The 9,064-nt window shown below is 38.9% G+C and overlaps 1 pseudogene; it reads right to left on the bottom strand.

Moving 5' to 3' along the window:
* Positions 1–5,367: 5,367 nt before the first annotated feature.
* Positions 5,368–6,024, bottom strand: LOC132693124 (large ribosomal subunit protein eL14 pseudogene; annotated as a pseudogene).
* Between the last annotated feature and the right edge of the window lie 3,040 nt (positions 6,025–9,064).

Genomic DNA, 9,064 nt, shown 5'->3' with positions numbered 1-9,064 from the left:
CTACGTGGCCATAGTTTTTACGACTACTTAGTCATGTAAACTCATGTGGGTGATAGTAAGGACCTTTCTTGGAATTTGGTAAATAGAAATAAGAATCATCTCTAAGAATTAAGTTATAAAAACCACCTAAAATGATAAGAGAAAATCAAAGTCACCTTGAAAAGACAAGTTGGCCTCCTGAATAGAGCAAGACATAAGATGTTAAGGAATCTAAAAAGATTTATTTATTAGAAACGGGGAATAATTAGCATAAAATATAGAAAAGCAAGACCATTCAGCAATCAGTGACAGTATTCCCTCCCTCTAGCCTTGCTGTGGGGAGAAAGCACATTGATAAAAGATTCACTCTGCGTGGTTCTGGTGGGAGGCATCTCTCTATTCTGATGAGGGATCTATCAGAACGCTGACATAAATATTGCATGGCTGAACTAAAACCCCTTGCCCTAATTCTTATGGTCACAGATCAATTTTATGATTGTAATTTTGTTTTGCAAGAGGTGGTTTTCTTTCAGGGACAGAAGGCCAGCTAGAATTCATGGATGGATAATCTTCCCTTTCAAGCTTAGTGTGATTACATCCCTGACTTAGAAGTCCTTACTTCTACCAAAGTCCCCAGGCAGGCAAAACTATGGTATGAAAATGATGAAATCAATGTAAGTGTCAATTTGGAAGGCTTCTAAATGCCAAGCCAGGCCGCTTCTCTGATGACACCACGACTTCAGCGCACTGAGAGAAGTAGGGAACTTAACTCAAAGTGAAAAGGTATCCTTGTTTTTGAGGCCACACCTGAAATAATGGGCAACATACTGAAAAGTATGAAGAGTGCATAAAAATCGTGGATGCGTTCAGAGAAGAGTGACCAGCAAAGTGGTGGAAAGGTTGGAAACCATGTTTTATGAATTGGGGAAAACACTTAGCCCACAGAAAGGAAGGGGAGGAGAGTAAGGACACAGACACTGCCCTTATGATCTCAAGAGTTATCATATGGAAAAAGGTAGAGCTGTATATTGCCACTGGATAAAATATGAACCAAAGAGTGCAAATTATATGGAGAGATATTTTTGGATGATTTTCAAGGAGTCTTTAATATTTGAAGGAGTTGTCTCAAGAGAAAATGAATTTTCTGATTTTGTAGCTATTCTAGCAAAAGCTGTACAATAGTAACTTGAGAGGGAAATTGAAGAAGAGACACTTGGGAAAAGATACTTTTTTCTAGTCACTTTAAAACCTCATTTTCTAAAAATTTTCACACTTAGAGATATAATTGAAGGTCTGAATGTAAACTATTGAAATATATTTGTAGTGTCGTATATGGGAGAATTCCTTTTATTTATAAGATAATATTTTTAAACCTATTTTCATGGATTTATATTAATCATTATCTTTCCTTCATGACATAGTGACTAAAATATTTCTTTTTAAAAAATTTTTAATGTCTATTTTTGAGATAGAGACAGAATGTGAGTGGGGGGACAGAGAGAGAGAGGGAGAGGGAGAGGGAGAGGGAGAGGGAGAGGGAGAGGGAGGGGGAGGGGGAGGGGGGGAGGGGGGGAGGGGGAGAGGGGGAGAGGGGGAGAGGGGGAGAGGGGGAGAGGGAGGGAGGGAGGGAGGGAGGGAGGGGGAGGGGGAGGGGGAGAGGGAGAGGGAGAGGGAGAGGGAGAGGGAGAGGGAGAGAGAAAGAGAGAAAGAGAGAAAGAGAGAGAGAGAATCCAAATCCAAAGCAGGTCCCAGGACCCTAGTTGCCAACACAGAGCTACCAGCACAGAGCCTGACGCGGGGCTCAAACTCATGAACCATGAGATCATGACCTAAGCCGAAGTCGGATGCTTAACTGACTGAGCCGCCCAGATGCCCCCCAAAATATTTGTTTTATTTTGAATAGTAAGTACAAGCAAGCCATCATTGCAACATCAAAAACCAACAAATATGTAGGAATAAATTTATAGAAAATCATGCAAAAAAACCTCTACAGTGACAGCTATAAATGTTACGGAGGCAAGTTAATGACTATCTGAATACATGGAGGAATATGCCATGTTCATGGATTGGAATATTCAAACTAGTAAATGTGTCAGTTCTCCTTAAAATAATCTGTAGAATCATTCCAATCACAATATAAATTTCAGTATTTCTAAGGTGTGTATTGTGTGTGAGCATGTGTATGTGTGTGTTGACAAACTGATTCTACAATTTTTAATGGAAACATACAAAGAAAAAGCCACAATTTTAGAGATAAGTAAAAGGTGAAAATTTTACTTTAAAATATAGCAAAACCTATTCTAAAACTATAGTAATTAATACAGTGTGGTTTTGTAACAAGAATAGTCAGAAATAGAAATGGACATTGTAGAAATAGTCTCATACAGACCTGTCACTCTGTGACAAGGGTGATATTGCATAATAGTTTGGAAAGAATTGACTTTCCTTTATTTTTTCTTAAATTTTTATTTATGTTTTGAGAGAGAGCATGAGCAGAGGAGGGGCAGAGAGCGAGGGAGACATAGAATCTGAAGCAGACCCCAGGCTCTGAGCTGTCAGCACTGAGCCCAATGCAGGGCTCGAACCCACAAATCCCAAGACCATGATCTGAGTGGAAATCTGACATTTAACGGACTGATCCACACAGGTGCCCCAAGAATTGGCTTTTCAATAATTGTTTCAATTGGAGATCCATATGGGAAAAAATCTTGACACCTGCCTCATACCAGACACCCACCTTGCCAACACACACACACACACACACACACACACACACACAAACACACACACACACAGTAGACTCCAGTAAGAACAGGAAAGGAAAAACAGTAGGACGAAACATAATAACATCAGCATCCTGGGGTAAAAAATACCGAGTGCTGGTAAGGCTATGGAGAAGTAAGAACTCTCAGATTCCGGTGGGAGTGTAAACATCCACAAGCACCTTGGAAAACTGACCCAACAATTTTACTCCTATGTATATATTCAACAAAAATGCAAGGACATGTACTAGAACATTTATAGCATTACTGTTTGTAATAGCTAAAAACTGAAAATATACTATTATCCATCAACAATAGAACTGATAAATGCATTCTTACATTGACATATATTAATGAGAAAGGACATTCCATAATTATAAGCATCAATATGGGTGCATCTTGCAAATAATGTGGAGTGACAACAGCTTGACAAAATATGAACTGTAGGATATCATTCAAACAATGAAAAAAAATAGATCACACTTGTATATGCTATTAAAATTCAGGTGACTGATTATACTTGGTAGAGGTTGGTGACTGGAAGGGGTTCAAGAGAAATCAAGATAACTGCTTTGGTTTTCTCAATCTGTGTGCTAAGGAATGTTCAATCTTTGAACTGTTCACTTATGATAGGTGCACATTTCTATATGTTTATTATAATCCAATAGTTCAAAACTATAAAAAAGAAAAATACATTTACACAAAAATTTTAGGTACCTACTATTTTCTAACACTATTTTAAATATTATGTTGTAAATTACATTTACATTGACTGTGTTTGTTGGGGTATAGACATGCGCTTGATTCCCACCTCTGTATAAGAACATATAAGATCTGAAGAGGTTTTACTTAGTGCAGTATATTAAATTCCACGTGTCAAAGTTAAGAAATACATATTCTTCTTATGCACACACAATCATTTAAAAATGTATCCTGCATTGGGCTGAAAGTTAGCCTCAACATGTTAGAAAGTGAAGGTATCAGTCATCATGGTTTTTTGACAGTACAACTAAGAAATACAGTTATTTTAAAAAACAGCCAAGAAAAAACCTATAAGTATTAAAAATTCAAAAATATATTGCTATATAATTCACAGTTTAAAAAATCATAATAGAAGTTTAAAAGCACTTAGAACTAAAGGGTAATGAACAGCCTATGGGTTTCAACTGAAGTGGTGCTTCCATGGAAATTTTCAGCCCTACATATTTTCAGAAAAAGTTATATTTAGAGAAAATTATTTTATACTATATATTTAGAGAAAGAGACAAGGTTGAAAACTAATGCATAGGATCCATCTGAAGTTTGAAAAACAAAATAAATCCAAAGAGATTAAAAGAAATATATAGTAAAAATCGGAGTGTAAACAAAAGACAAAATAAATGTCCCGTATGGAGGAATAAAAAAATCTAAAAACTTGTTTTATGAAACAATATCAAAAAGGCACACTTTTAGTGGTATACCTAGGAAAATAAAAGATATACAATAATTTTTAAATGAGAAATAATAAAAAGGAATTTAAAACACAAGGAAATACTGCTAACAACTATTTGCCAACATTTTAGTCAAATTCAATGTATAAATTTATGGGGAAAGATAGCATATTAAAGCATTTTTTAAGTCATATAAAATACTTTACATCTGTGTTCTCTTTCTGAGTAAATACATAACTTTTATTTATTTATTTTAGTTTTTTTTAATGTTTATTTATTTTTGAGAGACACAGAGAAACAGAGTGTGAGCGGGGGAAGAGCAGAGAGGGAGACAGAATCTGAAGCAGGCTCCAGGCTCTGAGCAAGCAGTCAGCACAGAGCCTGATGCAGAGCTCGAACCCACAAACTGTGAGATCATGACCTGAGCCGAAGTCACACGCTCAACCGACTGAGCCACCCAGGCACCCCTCTATTTTTACTTTTAATATGCATTAATATCTCATTTACAGTATCTTTTTTCTGCAATTTGTTTGTCTACCATCAATGAAAAGTGACATTGTCATTAAGAATAGAAATTAAGTTTTTTGATGGATTTGATAGACTACCTCCATCAAACATTTATTTTTCAGCTTTGAGATACAACTGACATATAATATTGTATAAATTTAAAGTGTACATGTTGAGGGCCGCCTGGGTGGCTCAGTTGGTTAAGCATCTGACTTCAGCTCAGGTCATGACTTCATGGTTCATGGGTTCAAGTCCCGCTTCAGGCTCTGTGCTGACAGCTCAGAGCCTGGAGCCTACTTCTGATTCTGTGTCTCCCTCTCTCTCTGCTCTGTTACTGTCTCCCCCCATTCATGCTCTGTTACTGTCTCTCAAAAATGAATGTTAAAAAAAGTTTTAAAGTGTACATGTTGATTTCATGCACATATATTACAAAATGATTACCATCATAGCATTAGCTAACACCTCCATCATGTCAAGTAACTACTATTTCTTTTTGCTGTCAGCCATTTATAATCTATTCCCTCAGCAACTTTCAAGTATATAATACAGTACTGTTAACTATAATCATCATGCTGTACATTAGATTCCCCCAAGCTTATTTCTTTTTATAACCAGAAGTTTATACCATTTTAGGAGTTTGGCTTTTGTGTGTCTTTGTATGTGCATGTGTCAAAAAGAACCTTTATTAGTTATTTATAATCGCCTCTTCTGCTTTTCTGCTTTCTTGCCAGATGCCTTGGAACAGGAGCTTTCTGGGCTTGAGATTTCTGACCCTTCCCAGCTTTTGGAGGCGCTGCCTTCTGGCCTGCAGCTTATGGGGCAGAAATCTTCTGGACTGCAGCCTTCTTGCCTGTAGCGGCAAACTTTTTTTGCTAGAAACTTTGCAGCAACTTCTCCAGCTGCAACCTTAGCAGTGGGTACATTTCTAGGAGAAGATTCCAGGACAGCTGCTTTTGGTAGCTTTCTAACTTCAAGTTTGATTATTCTTTTCCTCCTTTTCTTTGCCTTCATGACTTTATAGTGATCAAAATCTGTCATCTTGGCTTTCCTTTCTCTGGCTTTAATCTTCTTGACCCATCCCATGGCCGCCCATTTCCTACTGGTGTCTGCCTTCTGCCAGGCTTGTCCGACATACTTTGGGCGGGCACTGTGTGGGAACTTGAGATGAAGTCAGTGAGCTCCATGCATTTGAAAGGCATATTATATCTCCTTACCTGAATGCAAGGTCCATCAACCAAAGCCCCCTTCTGGTCAATAGCATCTATAATCTGGACCATCCTCCCGGCATGAAGGCCAAAGGAAATGTAGGCCACCTGGCCAACCTCTATAAAACACTTGAACATCATTTTGGTGGCATTGCACAAGAGAGGTTTGCTTTTTTAGATTTCATGTGTAAGTGACATCACACTATATTTGTCTTTCTCTGACATTTCACTTAACATCATGCCCTCAAGTTTCACCATGTTGTTACAAATGACAGGATTTCCTTTTTTCTCATGGCTGAATAACATTCCATTGATCCCATGGGGCAGGGTTTGTTCAGAATTACCACTTGTGTCTTAACCCCACAACCCCACATATATTGTTTTTGGTGTTCAGACTAAAGCTCTTTATAGGGGTTTACTGGACAGAGGACACTGCTCTGGGGATAGATGGAGGGACCCTGAGCCTGGGTGATGGTGCTCCAGTCCTGGCCATGGGTGGAGTGGGTTAGATCTGCCCATGCCTGTGAGTCCACATATGTACAATGGAATGTTATATATACACACCCATTCCCCACGTCTCCATCCATTCATCTATTGATGGACACTCAGGTTATTTCCATATCTTGGCTATTGTGAACAATACTGCAATGACCATGGGAAAGCAGATATCTCTTCAAGAACCTGTTTTCACTTACTTTGGGTAAGTGTTGAGAGGTAGGATTGCTAAATCATATAGTATTTCTAGTTCTAATTTTTTGAGAAAACTCCATACTGTTGTCTATAGTTGCTGCATCAATTTATATTCCCATAAATAGTGCACAAGGGTTCTCTTTTCTTCACATTCTTGCCAACACTTGTTCTCTCGTCTTTTTGATAATACAATTTTAACAGATGTGATATCTCAGTGTGGTTTTTATTTGCATTTTTCTGAAGGCCAGAAAGAATCTGTGTCCCAGGCAGTTAGACTACAAAGACCCCAAGTGCAAAGGGATTGAGATAGAGCCCTCACAGGGTATTGCCTCAGCAATGGGGCCAAATTCTATACAGACTGAAGCCTGTTCCAGTCCCAATTAGCACATATTCAAAACAATCTTCCTAAGCATGAATATCCCAAGTAATGACATCAAAGAACAAAGCCCAACTTTATTTAAAGGAACACAAAATGCTCAGCAGTCGACAATTTAAAATACACAGTGCTGGTCTCCTACCTAGAGTTACCAGGTATGCAATGGAACAGAAATGCAATTCACCACTAGCAGGGAAATCAACCAATAGACATCTCCCTCCCTCACCCCCTAGATGAGGGTAGAATTGGTATAGGACTTAAAAACAGGCCAGAGAAGCAGACTCACTATGGTCAAACATAAAAGGAAGTAGCATAAGGAGATAATAGGAAGACACACTTAAATATCAAAGCAGATATATAATTCCATTAAAATCAGGAATTTGTTGAGAAGTGACATAGGATAGCTGTTAAAGTCATCAACTCAGGAGCCACAGTGCCGGGTTTCTATTACCAGCTCTGAAATGACACTTGTGGATCCCTGTTCAAGGTAATTAACATGCCATGCCTCAGTTTCCTTCTCTGTAAAATGAGTATAGTAATAACACTTTCCATCAGGCTTGCTATGAGGGTGAAAATAGTTCTTATTTGTCAAGAACAGAGGACTTTGCAGGGCACAAACTTTAATGGCTATAAAAATGTTTATGAAATAAAATGAAGACAAATAACCTAGCTTTCCTCCCATGAACACCCAGAAAGCAGGCTCCCTCTCAACTCACCTCCATTTTTATTCTTGAGTTTTCTCTGTAGCCAAAGGGCCTGCAGGGGTTCAGAAGAGTCAGGAGGTCCCGGAGTGTTGAAATTTGCTCACACTTCTGTGCTTCTAGCAGTCTTTGAAGCTGATGGGAGGTGCGGCCACTCTTAAAGGTAATGGATGTGATTGCTCCTGCGCTATGCCCCACTAGCACTCTCATCAAGCTGGCTCATATTCCTCACCCAGTCTCTGGGAGTCACCCAATTCATAGAGACCTTCCCAAACAGCAACATCCCAAAGAGGTGCCTCCCTGTTATTTTGTCCTCAACCTTCACTAACACTTTCTACAGGTCAATATAACTTAGTAAAGTGTAGCTCTCCCACAGTTTATAAACTCAGCAAAATCATGGAGCTTGCCTACAAGTGAATTCAGCTGTAAAACAGCTTCCCAGCTCTGATTCTACAAAGGAATCAGCTGGAAGGCATTTCAAAGGCCAACCCCAGTGATTCAGATTTAATTATTTTGGGTTGGGTCCCAGGCATTTGTGTTTTGAAAAACTCCTTCCATGATTCCAACATGCAGCCTGGGTTGAGATCTGCTGCCTTAGAGGAACAGTGTGTACTTTGCCATGAGCTCTACCTGACTGCAGGGGACTCCCCTGTCCATCGCCACCTCACTATGCTCCAGGCAGGTGGAGACTGTTGTCACTGTGAGTCACACCCAGGCTACAGATTAGAACTGCCTGAAGACTGTTTTGACTATCCTGGTACCTGCAGTTTTCCAGAGATTTTCACTTGAGGATATAGTTTGGGAACCAATCATCGGGAGTACTGAATGTTTCTAATACGTGACCAAAGGGGAGACGCTCCTCTTAAAAAGGGTCTCATGGGCAGGAGACTTTCTTTTGCTTCCTGACAAAAGGATAGTAGTTCTCAAGAATCTCTTGGGGCCTAGGATAAGCGACTGGGGCCTGATCTAAGAAAGCCTTCCTGAGATTTGGGCTCTATTCAAGAGGGGCATGCGGATTTAAAGAAAGTAATTTCACACAATTTTAGGGCTGTTTGTCTTTCTAAAGATGAGGAAATTGAGTATTAAGTTTTAAATCTTAGGGGAAATCTTCTAATTTAGGGGAAACGTTCAATGTTTCTTTGTCAAACAATCTATAAAATCTGTTGGATAAATTTTGAAATGAGAAGGGAAATAGGGTAGAATCTTGGGAGGAAAAGTTTTTGAAGTTGATGGAAGTATAAAGTGATACTGGATGTTCTTGTGTGAAGGAAATTCACAGGTCAAAAATATGGGTGACTGCAAGGGTTGGTGATAATTTCTGATGTGCCAAGGAAGTGACTAAGAAGTATTTTATTTTCCAAGGTGAAAATGGAGTCTTTCCAGCTTTCTGAGTGACAAAAGAAAAAATAAAGAC

Source organism: Panthera onca, chromosome B1, assembly GCF_046562875.1.
Source record: "Panthera onca isolate mPanOnc1 chromosome B1, mPanOnc1 haplotype 2, whole genome shotgun sequence".
Classification (NCBI taxonomy): domain Eukaryota; kingdom Metazoa; phylum Chordata; class Mammalia; order Carnivora; family Felidae; genus Panthera; species Panthera onca.
This window is presented reverse-complemented; position numbering and strand designations above follow the sequence as displayed.